Below are 12,536 nucleotides of genomic sequence, written 5' to 3'. Positions count from 1 at the left end.
GGCTTTTGTCGGAGGGAGCTGTGGAGGGACACACCGGCACACAGGTGGCGGCGCCGGGGCTGGGCGCCGGTGGGGGAGGCCAGGTGCAGGTCGAGGGGCTCGCGGGCCGAAAGGACGGCAACTGGGCCCGCGGCGGAGTCTGGGTCTGGAGGGCTCTGAGCCTCCATCCGCTCTGGTGCCTCGGGTCTACCGGCCCGACGCCTGGTAGCGTGACACCCCACCGGCCCACAGACGTAGCCTCCCCAGCTGTGCTCACAGCGAGTCCAACCGCAGCCTGCATCCCTCCGCGGGACACTTGGATTACTCCCGCGATCCCCACGAGGTGCGGCACCCGGCGGCCGAATGGGCTGAGATCCTGCCCTTGCGGCGGCGCCCTGTGGCCACCTCCGCCTCCCTCACGGTACTGGCCGAGGCCTCGGACCAGCGGGCCCCGGCTCCCAGCTCAGCGCTGCTCCTCCGCCCCTCTCACCTCCTGCCCGACGTCCAGGCTACCGAGCACCCTCCACCCCCGCCCACCTTCATGCCACTCAGCCGGAACCCGGGAGGCAATGCCAACTACCAGGTGTATGACAGTCTGGTGCTGAAGCGGCAACCGCAGGAGGGCCAAGCGCGGGCCAACTCGCTGCTACCTTCCACCTCGGCCTCCAGGCCCTCTCTGCACGGGAGCCAGACTGGGAAAATGAACTTACCAGCAGCAAATGGGGGCAGGGGCAGGGGGCGGCAGGGCATGGAGAGAGGAATAAAGAGCGCCAGAGTCCAGGAAACATTGGTGGTCTGTGGCTTGGAAGCGCCACTACTTCTGCCAGCCTGGGTCCCTGCGCTTGGCTTCCTGCAATAAGAAGCCAGTGTCCCCTTCTTGGCCTGAGGGTCCCTTTGGTTTAGTGGCCACAGCTCTGCCAGCAGGCCCCTCCTGGTCCTATACCATGCACTAAGTACATCTGCAGCTGCAGACTCCAAACCCCTGGTCTCTGGGCACCTCCTCTGTGTCTCAGCTGTCCCTGTCCACAGAGAGCCTCATACAAGAAGTTGCTTCCAAACTGGGAGGTTCCACATCTGGGCAGGTCCAGCTCCAGGCCCAGTGAAGGGCATGAAGAAGGCTGAGGCTCTGGACTCCAGCCAGGCCTTCAGCAGGCCTCTGAGGCCAAGGTCTTCCTAGTCTCAAGAGGGGCCAAGAGACGCAATGTGTCATTTGAACAAGTGAGTCAGCGGGCGGTGAGCGAATGAATGACCGCTCGAGGGGATGTATGCCGGCCACCGGGCCCTGTTTGACTGTCCAGGCTCAGCTTACCTGACCCTGGTTACCAGGGAATGCCACTCTGGGCCCTCCTTTTCATCCCCCTCCCTCACTGTGACCTCACCACCTGCCCCATTATGACCCAGTCTGGCTCCCAGTTAAAACTGGAGGGCAGAGGGCCCAGGCAGTCCTGGGACCAACGGCCATGGGTGAGCGAAACTACTACCGAGCCGAGCCGTTCACTGGCCCCATCCCCAGGAAATGCCAGGAGCAAGGATACTCAATTCTTCTGATCCCGGTCAGCTTCATCTTGCTCAACGTGGGGATCAACATGGTGACTATGGTCAGGGCAGGATCTGTGCAGCGCGGCTGGGGGAGCCCTGGGGTCTTGAAGGGGCTGAGGTGGGAGGGCTGCTGGGGTGTGACCGGACAAGGGTTGGATTTCAGGGCTCACCCTGCTCCCGGCCTCCCCCCTCCCCTTCTTCCCTCAACTCTGGAGGCATCTGAAGAGATTCTTGCGGGCACTTTTCAATCGTATTTTCCACAAAGGTGAGTGGGCGCCGGCGTGGGTTCAGGGGATGTGGGCCTGTCCCCTTTCTTCTATCCCTGCCTTGATTCTCAGCCCCTCAGGAACCCAGGCCCTGACCCATCTCGCCTTTCCCCACAGACAAGCAAGCCAGCTGTGTAGGCACCCATTGCATGTGCATGCGCTGCTCCGTGGATCCCAAGAACCTGTGCTCAAGAGTTTCTTCCCACTTCTGCCATCGCCCAAGCTTCCTGCTCGGGCAGGTAAACCACCTTGCCTACTGCCTGCAGCGGGGCTCGGCGGGGGCGGAGCCGGCGGCCCCCCCGCCGCGGGCGAGTAAAGGAGAAGGCGGGCGGAGCGGGAGGCAAAAAGCCTACAGCACCCGGTATTCCCAGGCGGTCTCCCATCCAAGTACTAACCAGGCCCGACCCTGCTTAGCTTCCGAGATCAGACGAGATCGGGCGCGTTCAGGGTGGTATGGCCGTAGACGGGGGCGGGGGGCCGCGGGCGGCCTCTTGAGGCCCAGTTTCGCTGGCGCTGGCGCCTTAACGCCAGCCTGGCGGCCAGCCCGCCCCGGCAGGGCCCCCTCGCCCGCCCAGGCAGGGGGAACGGAGGTCTCGGGTATCGGGCGGCGGCGGAGGGTTTGGCGACCACCTCCCAGCCCAGGGCGGCCCTGACCCAGCAAACCCTTCGGCGCTTGGCGCCCCGCCCAAGATCCCGCACGTCGCTCACAGGGACGTGGCCCCGGAGGCTTCAGGGCCCGGGGCCCGCGGTCCCTTGGGCATCGGCCCTGCCCGCCCACGCGGCGCTAGGCGCAGCCCGGCCGCAGCCCGGGCCGGCCCTCCTGCCCGACAGCAGCCGGCCCGAAGCCACCGGGAGCCACCATTGAGTCGCCACGGCCCCTCAGCCCCGGCAAGGCCACCCTTGCCCCCACACCCCCCGCCGAGCTCAGGACCCCGCCCCTGGTGGCCGGCAGGCCCGGGGAAGCGGCCCCTGCCCTCGATCCCGCTCCCGCACCCGGCCGCGGTGACACGCCAGAGGGGCGGGGTGGTGGTGGGGCGGGGCTTTTGTCGGAGGGAGCTGTGGAGGGACACACCGGCACACAGGTGGCGGCGCCGGGGCTGGGCGCCGGTGGGGGCGGCCAGGTGCAGGTCGAGGGGCTCGCGGGCCGAAAGGACGGCAACTGGGCCCGCGGCGGAGTCTGGGTCCGGGCCAGCCACCCCGGGAGCGTCTGGGGTGCGGCTGCCTTCCAGGGCCGCCTTCTGGCCGCCTGGCCGGCCGGGCCGGCGGGGAGCGCCCCCGCCGGCGCGCGCCGTGGTGGGAGGGGCCTGAGGAGGTGGGGCCTGCAGCGCGGCCCGGCGGGGGCGGAGCCGGCGGCCCCAGCCGCGGGCGAGTAGAGGAGAAGGCGGGCGGAGCGGGAGGCAAAAAGCCTACAGCACCCGGTATTCCCAGGCGGTCTCCCATCCAAGTACTAACCAGGCCCGACCCTGCTTAGCTTCCGAGATCAGACGAGATCGGGCGCGTTCAGGGTGGTATGGCCGTAGACGGGGGCGGGGGGCCGCGGGCGGCCTCTTGAGGCCCAGTTTCGCTGGCGCTGGCGCCTTAACGCCAGCCTTGCGGCCGGCCCGCCCCGGCAGGGCCCCCTCGCCCGCCCAGGCAGGGGGAACGGAGGTCTCGGGTATCGGGCGGCGGCGGAGGGTTTGGCGACCACCTCCCAGCCCAGGGCGGCCCTGACCCAGCAAACCCTTCGGCGCTTGGCGCCCCGCCCAAGATCCCGCACGTCGCTCACAGGGACGTGGCCCCGGAGGCTTCAGGGCCCGGGGCCCGCGGTCCCTTGGGCATCGGCCCTGCCCGCCCACGCGGCGCTAGGCGCAGCCCGACCGCAGCCCGGGCCGGCCCTTCTGCCCGACAGCAGCTGGCCCGAAGCCACTGGGAGCCACCATTGAGTCGCCACGGCCCCTCAGCCCCGGCAAGGCCACCCTTGCCCCCACACCCCCCACCGAGCTCAGGACCCCGCCCCTGGTGGCCGGCAGGCCCGGGGAAGTGGCCCCTGCCCTCGATCCCGCACCCGCACCCGGCCGCGGTGACACGTCAGAGGGGCGGGGTGGTGGTGGGGCGGGGCTTTTGTCGGAGGGAGCTGTGGAGGGACACACCGGCACACAGGTGGCGGCGCCGGGGCTGGGCGCCGGTGGGGGAGGCCAGGTGCAGGTCGAGGGGCTCGCGGGCCGAAAGGACGGCAACTGGGCCCGCGGCGGAGTCTGGGTCTGGAGGGCTCTGAGCCTCCATCCGCTCTGGTGCCTCGGGTCTACCGGCCCGACGCCTGGTAGCGTGACACCCCACCGGCCCACAGACGTAGCCTCCCCAGCTGTGCTCACAGCGAGTCCAACCGCAGCCTGCATCCCTCCGCGGGACACTTGGATTACTCCCGCGATCCCCACGAGGTGCGGCACCCGGCGGCCGAATGGGCTGAGATCCTGCCCTTGCGGCGGCGCCCTGTGGCCACCTCCGCCTCCCTCACGGTACTGGCCGAGGCCTCGGACCAGCGGGCCCCGGCTCCCAGCTCAGCGCTGCTCCTCCGCCCCTCTCACCTCCTGCCCGACGTCCAGGCTACCGAGCACCCTCCACCCCCGCCCACCTTCATGCCACTCAGCCGGAACCCGGGAGGCAATGCCAACTACCAGGTGTATGACAGTCTGGTGCTGAAGCGGCAACCGCAGGAGGGCCAAGCGCGGGCCAACTCGCTGCTACCTTCCACCTCGGCCTCCAGGCCCTCTCTGCACGGGAGCCAGACTGGGAAAATGAACTTACCAGCAGCAAATGGGGGCAGGGGCAGGGGGCGGCAGGGCATGGAGAGAGGAATAAAGAGCGCCAGAGTCCAGGAAACATTGGTGGTCTGTGGCTTGGAAGCGCCACTACTTCTGCCAGCCTGGGTCCCTGCGCTTGGCTTCCTGCAATAAGAAGCCAGTGTCCCCTTCTTGGCCTGAGGGTCCCTTTGGTTTAGTGGCCACAGCTCTGCCAGCAGGCCCCTCCTGGTCCTATACCATGCACTAAGTACATCTGCAGCTGCAGACTCCAAACCCCTGGTCTCTGGGCACCTCCTCTGTGTCTCAGCTGTCCCTGTCCACAGAGAGCCTCATACAAGAAGTTGCTTCCAAACTGGGAGGTTCCACATCTGGGCAGGTCCAGCTCCAGGCCCAGTGAAGGGCATGAAGAAGGCTGAGGCTCTGGACTCCAGCCAGGCCTTCAGCAGGCCTCTGAGGCCAAGGTCTTCCTAGTCTCAAGAGGGGCCAAGAGACGCAATGTGTCATTTGAACAAGTGAGTCAGCGGGCGGTGAGCGAATGAATGACCGCTCGAGGGGATGTATGCCGGCCACCGGGCCCTGTTTGACTGTCCAGGCTCAGCTTACCTGACCCTGGTTACCAGGGAATGCCACTCTGGGCCCTCCTTTTCATCCCCCTCCCTCACTGTGACCTCACCACCTGCCCCATTATGACCCAGTCTGGCTCCCAGTTAAAACTGGAGGGCAGAGGGCCCAGGCAGTCCTGGGACCAACGGCCATGGGTGAGCGAAACTACTACCGAGCCGAGCCGTTCACTGGCCCCATCCCCAGGAAATGCCAGGAGCAAGGATACTCAATTCTTCTGATCCCGGTCAGCTTCATCTTGCTCAACGTGGGGATCAACATGGTGACTATGGTCAGGGCAGGATCTGTGCAGCGCGGCTGGGGGAGCCCTGGGGTCTTGAAGGGGCTGAGGTGGGAGGGCTGCTGGGGTGTGACCGGACAAGGGTTGGATTTCAGGGCTCACCCTGCTCCCGGCCTCCCCCCTCCCCTTCTTCCCTCAACTCTGGAGGCATCTGAAGAGATTCTTGCGGGCACTTTTCAATCGTATTTTCCACAAAGGTGAGTGGGCGCCGGCGTGGGTTCAGGGGATGTGGGCCTGTCCCCTTTCTTCTATCCCTGCCTTGATTCTCAGCCCCTCAGGAACCCAGGCCCTGACCCATCTCGCCTTTCCCCACAGACAAGCAAGCCAGCTGTGTAGGCACCCATTGCATGTGCATGCGCTGCTCCGTGGATCCCAAGAACCTGTGCTCAAGAGTTTCTTCCCACTTCTGCCATCGCCCAAGCTTCCTGCTCGGGCAGGTAAACCACCTTGCCTACTGCCTGCAGCGGGGCTCGGCGGGGGCGGAGCCGGCGGCCCCCCCGCCGCGGGCGAGTAAAGGAGAAGGCGGGCGGAGCGGGAGGCAAAAAGCCTACAGCACCCGGTATTCCCAGGCGGTCTCCCATCCAAGTACTAACCAGGCCCGACCCTGCTTAGCTTCCGAGATCAGACGAGATCGGGCGCGTTCAGGGTGGTATGGCCGTAGACGGGGGTGGGGGGCCGCGGGCGGCCTCTTGAGGCCCAGTTTCGCTGGCGCTGGCGCCTTAACGCCAGCCTGGCGGCCAGCCCGCCCCGGCAGGGCCCCCTCGCCCGCCCAGGCAGGGGGAACGGAGGTCTCGGGTATCGGGCGGCGGCGGAGGGTTTGGCGACCACCTCCCAGCCCAGGGCGGCCCTGACCCAGCAAACCCTTCGGCGCTTGGCGCCCCGCCCAAGATCCCGCACGTCGCTCACAGGGACGTGGCCCCGGAGGCTTCAGGGCCCGGGGCCCGCGGTCCCTTGGGCATCGGCCCTGCCCGCCCACGCGGCGCTAGGCGCAGCCCGGCCGCAGCCCGGGCCGGCCCTCCTGCCCGACAGCAGCCGGCCCGAAGCCACCGGGAGCCACCATTGAGTCGCCACGGCCCCTCAGCCCCGGCAAGGCCACCCTTGCCCCCACACCCCCCGCCGAGCTCAGGACCCCGCCCCTGGTGGCCGGCAGGCCCGGGGAAGCGGCCCCTGCCCTCGATCCCGCTCCCGCACCCGGCCGCGGTGACACGCCAGAGGGGCGGGGTGGTGGTGGGGCGGGGCTTTTGTCGGAGGGAGCTGTGGAGGGACACACCGGCACACAGGTGGCGGCGCCGGGGCTGGGCGCCGGTGGGGGCGGCCAGGTGCAGGTCGAGGGGCTCGCGGGCCGAAAGGACGGCAACTGGGCCCGCGGCGGAGTCTGGGTCCGGGCCAGCCACCCCGGGAGCGTCTGGGGTGCGGCTGCCTTCCAGGGCCGCCTTCTGGCCGCCTGGCCGGCCGGGCCGGCGGGGAGCGCCCCCGCCGGCGCGCGCCGTGGTGGGAGGGGCCTGAGGAGGTGGGGCCTGCAGCGCGGCCCGGCGGGGGCGGAGCCGGCGGCCCCAGCCGCGGGCGAGTAGAGGAGAAGGCGGGCGGAGCGGGAGGCAAAAAGCCTACAGCACCCGGTATTCCCAGGCGGTCTCCCATCCAAGTACTAACCAGGCCCGACCCTGCTTAGCTTCCGAGATCAGACGAGATCGGGCGCGTTCAGGGTGGTATGGCCGTAGACGGGGGCGGGGGGCCGCGGGCGGCCTCTTGAGGCCCAGTTTCGCTGGCGCTGGCGCCTTAACGCCAGCCTTGCGGCCGGCCCGCCCCGGCAGGGCCCCCTCGCCCGCCCAGGCAGGGGGAACGGAGGTCTCGGGTATCGGGCGGCGGCGGAGGGTTTGGCGACCACCTCCCAGCCCAGGGCGGCCCTGACCCAGCAAACCCTTCGGCGCTTGGCGCCCCGCCCAAGATCCCGCACGTCGCTCACAGGGACGTGGCCCCGGAGGCTTCAGGGCCCGGGGCCCGCGGTCCCTTGGGCATCGGCCCTGCCCGCCCACGCGGCGCTAGGCGCAGCCCGGCCGCAGCCCGGGCCGGCCCTCCTGCCCGACAGCAGCCGGCCCGAAGCCACCGGGAGCCACCATTGAGTCGCCACGGCCCCTCAGCCCCGGCAAGGCCACCCTTGCCCCCACACCCCCCGCCGAGCTCAGGACCCCGCCCCTGGTGGCCGGCAGGCCCGGGGAAGCGGCCCCTGCCCTCGATCCCGCTCCCGCACCCAACCGCGGTGACACGCCAGAGGGGCGGGGTGGTGGTGGGGCGGGGCTTTTGTCGGAGGGAGCTGTGGAGGGACACACCGGCACACAGGTGGCGGCGCCGGGGCTGGGCGCCGGTGGGGGCGGCCAGGTGCAGGTCGAGGGGCTCGCGGGCCGAAAGGACGGCAACTGGGCCCGCGGCGGAGTCTGGGTCCGGGCCAGCCACCCCGGGAGCGTCTGGGGTGCGACTGCCTTCCAGGGCCGCCTTCTGGCCGCCTAGCCGGCCGGGCCGGCGGGGAGCGCCCCCGCCGGCGCGCGCCGTGGTGGGAGGGGCCTGAGGAGGTGGGGCCTGCAGCGCGGCCCGGCGGGGGCGGAGCCGGCGGCCCCCGCCGCGGGCGAGTAAAGGAGAAGGCGGGCGCAGCGGAAGGCAAAAAGCCTACAGCAACCGGTATTCCCAGGCGGTCTCCCATCCAAGTACTAACCAGGCCCGACCCTGCTTAGCTTCCGAGATCAGACGAGATCGGGCGCGTTCAGGGTGGTATGGCCGTAGACGGGGGCGGGGGGCCGCGGGCGGCCTCTTGAGGCCCAGTTTCGCTGGCGCTGGCGCCTTAACGCCAGCCTGGCGGCCAGCCCGCCCCGGCAGGGCCCCCTCGCCCGCCCAGGCAGGGGGAACGGAGGTCTCGGGTATCGGGCGGCGGCGGAGGGTTTGGCGACCACCTCCCAGCCCAGGGCGGCCCTGACCCAGCAAACCCTTCGGCGCTTGGCGCCCCGCCCAAGATCCCGCACGTCGCTCACAGGGACGTGGCCCCGGAGGCTTCAGGGCCCGGGGCCCGCGGTCCCTTGGGCATCGGCCCTGCCCGCCCACGCGGCGCTAGGCGCAGCCCGACCGCAGCCCGGGCCGGCCCTTCTGCCCGACAGCAGCTGGCCCGAAGCCACTGGGAGCCACCATTGAGTCGCCACGGCCCCTCAGCCCCGGCAAGGCCACCCTTGCCCCCACACCCCCCACCGAGCTCAGGACCCCGCCCCTGGTGGCCGGCAGGCCCGGGGAAGTGGCCCCTGCCCTCGATCCCGCACCCGCACCCGGCCGCGGTGACACGTCAGAGGGGCGGGGTGGTGGTGGGGCGGGGCTTTTGTCGGAGGGAGCTGTGGAGGGACACACCGGCACACAGGTGGCGGCGCCGGGGCTGGGCGCCGGTGGGGGAGGCCAGGTGCAGGTCGAGGGGCTCGCGGGCCGAAAGGACGGCAACTGGGCCCGCGGCGGAGTCTGGGTCTGGAGGGCTCTGAGCCTCCATCCGCTCTGGTGCCTCGGGTCTACCGGCCCGACGCCTGGTAGCGTGACACCCCACCGGCCCACAGACGTAGCCTCCCCAGCTGTGCTCACAGCGAGTCCAACCGCAGCCTGCATCCCTCCGCGGGACACTTGGATTACTCCCGCGATCCCCACGAGGTGCGGCACCCGGCGGCCGAATGGGCTGAGATCCTGCCCTTGCGGCGGCGCCCTGTGGCCACCTCCGCCTCCCTCACGGTACTGGCCGAGGCCTCGGACCAGCGGGCCCCGGCTCCCAGCTCAGCGCTGCTCCTCCGCCCCTCTCACCTCCTGCCCGACGTCCAGGCTACCGAGCACCCTCCACCCCCGCCCACCTTCATGCCACTCAGCCGGAACCCGGGAGGCAATGCCAACTACCAGGTGTATGACAGTCTGGTGCTGAAGCGGCAACCGCAGGAGGGCCAAGCGCGGGCCAACTCGCTGCTACCTTCCACCTCGGCCTCCAGGCCCTCTCTGCACGGGAGCCAGACTGGGAAAATGAACTTACCAGCAGCAAATGGGGGCAGGGGCAGGGGGCGGCAGGGCATGGAGAGAGGAATAAAGAGCGCCAGAGTCCAGGAAACATTGGTGGTCTGTGGCTTGGAAGCGCCACTACTTCTGCCAGCCTGGGTCCCTGCGCTTGGCTTCCTGCAATAAGAAGCCAGTGTCCCCTTCTTGGCCTGAGGGTCCCTTTGGTTTAGTGGCCACAGCTCTGCCAGCAGGCCCCTCCTGGTCCTATACCATGCACTAAGTACATCTGCAGCTGCAGACTCCAAACCCCTGGTCTCTGGGCACCTCCTCTGTGTCTCAGCTGTCCCTGTCCACAGAGAGCCTCATACAAGAAGTTGCTTCCAAACTGGGAGGTTCCACATCTGGGCAGGTCCAGCTCCAGGCCCAGTGAAGGGCATGAAGAAGGCTGAGGCTCTGGACTCCAGCCAGGCCTTCAGCAGGCCTCTGAGGCCAAGGTCTTCCTAGTCTCAAGAGGGGCCAAGAGACGCAATGTGTCATTTGAACAAGTGAGTCAGCGGGCGGTGAGCGAATGAATGACCGCTCGAGGGGATGTATGCCGGCCACCGGGCCCTGTTTGACTGTCCAGGCTCAGCTTACCTGACCCTGGTTACCAGGGAATGCCACTCTGGGCCCTCCTTTTCATCCCCCTCCCTCACTGTGACCTCACCACCTGCCCCATTATGACCCAGTCTGGCTCCCAGTTAAAACTGGAGGGCAGAGGGCCCAGGCAGTCCTGGGACCAACGGCCATGGGTGAGCGAAACTACTACCGAGCCGAGCCGTTCACTGGCCCCATCCCCAGGAAATGCCAGGAGCAAGGATACTCAATTCTTCTGATCCCGGTCAGCTTCATCTTGCTCAACGTGGGGATCAACATGGTGACTATGGTCAGGGCAGGATCTGTGCAGCGCGGCTGGGGGAGCCCTGGGGTCTTGAAGGGGCTGAGGTGGGAGGGCTGCTGGGGTGTGACCGGACAAGGGTTGGATTTCAGGGCTCACCCTGCTCCCGGCCTCCCCCCTCCCCTTCTTCCCTCAACTCTGGAGGCATCTGAAGAGATTCTTGAGGGCACTTTTCAATCGTATTTTCCACAAAGGTGAGTGGGCGCCGGCGTGGGTTCAGGGGATGTGGGCCTGTCCCCTTTCTTCTATCCCTGCCTTGATTCTCAGCCCCTCAGGAACCCAGGCCCTGACCCATCTCGCCTTTCCCCACAGACAAGCAAGCCAGCTGTGTAGGCACCCATTGCATGTGCATGCGCTGCTCCGTGGATCCCAAGAACCTGTGCTCAAGAGTTTCTTCCCACTTCTGCCATCGCCCAAGCTTCCTGCTCGGGCAGGTAAACCACCTTGCCTACTGCCTGCAGCGGGGCTCGGCGGGGGCGGAGCCGGCGGCCCCCCCGCCGCGGGCGAGTAAAGGAGAAGGCGGGCGGAGCGGGAGGCAAAAAGCCTACAGCACCCGGTATTCCCAGGCGGTCTCCCATCCAAGTACTAACCAGGCCCGACCCTGCTTAGCTTCCGAGATCAGACGAGATCGGGCGCGTTCAGGGTGGTATGGCCGTAGACGGGGGTGGGGGGCCGCGGGCGGCCTCTTGAGGCCCAGTTTCGCTGGCGCTGGCGCCTTAACGCCAGCCTGGCGGCCAGCCCGCCCCGGCAGGGCCCCCTCGCCCGCCCAGGCAGGGGGAACGGAGGTCTCGGGTATCGGGCGGCGGCGGAGGGTTTGGCGACCACCTCCCAGCCCAGGGCGGCCCTGACCCAGCAAACCCTTCGGCGCTTGGCGCCCCGCCCAAGATCCCGCACGTCGCTCACAGGGACGTGGCCCCGGAGGCTTCAGGGCCCGGGGCCCGCGGTCCCTTGGGCATCGGCCCTGCCCGCCCACGCGGCGCTAGGCGCAGCCCGGCCGCAGCCCGGGCCGGCCCTCCTGCCCGACAGCAGCCGGCCCGAAGCCACCGGGAGCCACCATTGAGTCGCCACGGCCCCTCAGCCCCGGCAAGGCCACCCTTGCCCCCACACCCCCCGCCGAGCTCAGGACCCCGCCCCTGGTGGCCGGCAGGCCCGGGGAAGCGGCCCCTGCCCTCGATCCCGCTCCCGCACCCGGCCGCGGTGACACGCCAGAGGGGCGGGGTGGTGGTGGGGCGGGGCTTTTGTCGGAGGGAGCTGTGGAGGGACACACCGGCACACAGGTGGCGGCGCCGGGGCTGGGCGCCGGTGGGGGCGGCCAGGTGCAGGTCGAGGGGCTCGCGGGCCGAAAGGACGGCAACTGGGCCCGCGGCGGAGTCTGGGTCCGGGCCAGCCACCCCGGGAGCGTCTGGGGTGCGGCTGCCTTCCAGGGCCGCCTTCTGGCCGCCTGGCCGGCCGGGCCGGCGGGGAGCGCCCCCGCCGGCGCGCGCCGTGGTGGGAGGGGCCTGAGGAGGTGGGGCCTGCAGCGCGGCCCGGCGGGGGCGGAGCCGGCGGCCCCAGCCGCGGGCGAGTAGAGGAGAAGGCGGGCGGAGCGGGAGGCAAAAAGCCTACAGCACCCGGTATTCCCAGGCGGTCTCCCATCCAAGTACTAACCAGGCCCGACCCTGCTTAGCTTCCGAGATCAGACGAGATCGGGCGCGTTCAGGGTGGTATGGCCGTAGACGGGGGCGGGGGGCCGCGGGCGGCCTCTTGAGGCCCAGTTTCGCTGGCGCTGGCGCCTTAACGCCAGCCTTGCGGCCGGCCCGCCCCGGCAGGGCCCCCTCGCCCGCCCAGGCAGGGGGAACGGAGGTCTCGGGTATCGGGCGGCGGCGGAGGGTTTGGCGACCACCTCCCAGCCCAGGGCGGCCCTGACCCAGCAAACCCTTCGGCGCTTGGCGCCCCGCCCAAGATCCCGCACGTCGCTCACAGGGACGTGGCCCCGGAGGCTTCAGGGCCCGGGGCCCGCGGTCCCTTGGGCATCGGCCCTGCCCGCCCACGCGGCGCTAGGCGCAGCCCGGCCGCAGCCCGGGCCGGCCCTCCTGCCCGACAGCAGCCGGCCCGAAGCCACCGGGAGCCACCATTGAGTCGCCACGGCCCCT

The 12,536-nt window shown here is 69.6% G+C and overlaps 7 non-coding genes across 7 annotated transcripts; all 7 read right to left on the bottom strand.

Annotated features, from left to right (window-relative positions):
* Window positions 1-2,130: 2,130 nt before the first annotated feature.
* On the bottom strand, window positions 2,131-2,249 carry LOC137213235 (5S ribosomal RNA). The gene has a single exon (XR_010937875.1). It is a non-coding gene; the product is annotated as a 5S ribosomal RNA (ribosomal RNA).
* A 938-nt stretch (window positions 2,250-3,187) lies between these two features.
* On the bottom strand, window positions 3,188-3,306 carry LOC137213234 (5S ribosomal RNA). Its single transcript, XR_010937874.1, has one exon. It is a non-coding gene; the product is annotated as a 5S ribosomal RNA (ribosomal RNA).
* Window positions 3,307-6,009: 2,703 nt separating this feature from the next.
* On the bottom strand, window positions 6,010-6,128 carry LOC137213233 (5S ribosomal RNA). Its single transcript, XR_010937873.1, has one exon. It is a non-coding gene; the product is annotated as a 5S ribosomal RNA (ribosomal RNA).
* Window positions 6,129-7,066: 938 nt separating this feature from the next.
* Window positions 7,067-7,185, bottom strand: LOC137213232 (5S ribosomal RNA). The gene has a single exon (XR_010937872.1). It is a non-coding gene; the product is annotated as a 5S ribosomal RNA (ribosomal RNA).
* A 938-nt stretch (window positions 7,186-8,123) lies between these two features.
* Window positions 8,124-8,242, bottom strand: LOC137213629 (5S ribosomal RNA). Its single transcript, XR_010938264.1, has one exon. It is a non-coding gene; the product is annotated as a 5S ribosomal RNA (ribosomal RNA).
* Window positions 8,243-10,945: 2,703 nt separating this feature from the next.
* On the bottom strand, window positions 10,946-11,064 carry LOC137213231 (5S ribosomal RNA). Its single transcript, XR_010937871.1, has one exon. It is a non-coding gene; the product is annotated as a 5S ribosomal RNA (ribosomal RNA).
* Window positions 11,065-12,002: 938 nt separating this feature from the next.
* LOC137213230 (5S ribosomal RNA) lies at window positions 12,003-12,121 on the bottom strand. Its single transcript, XR_010937870.1, has one exon. It is a non-coding gene; the product is annotated as a 5S ribosomal RNA (ribosomal RNA).
* Between the last annotated feature and the right edge of the window lie 415 nt (window positions 12,122-12,536).

Source organism: Pseudorca crassidens, chromosome 19 (assembly GCF_039906515.1).
Source record: "Pseudorca crassidens isolate mPseCra1 chromosome 19, mPseCra1.hap1, whole genome shotgun sequence".
Taxonomy (NCBI): Eukaryota; Metazoa; Chordata; class Mammalia; order Artiodactyla; family Delphinidae; genus Pseudorca; species Pseudorca crassidens.
The sequence above is the reverse complement of the archived record's forward strand: the minus strand, read 5'-3'. Positions and strand labels throughout refer to the sequence as shown.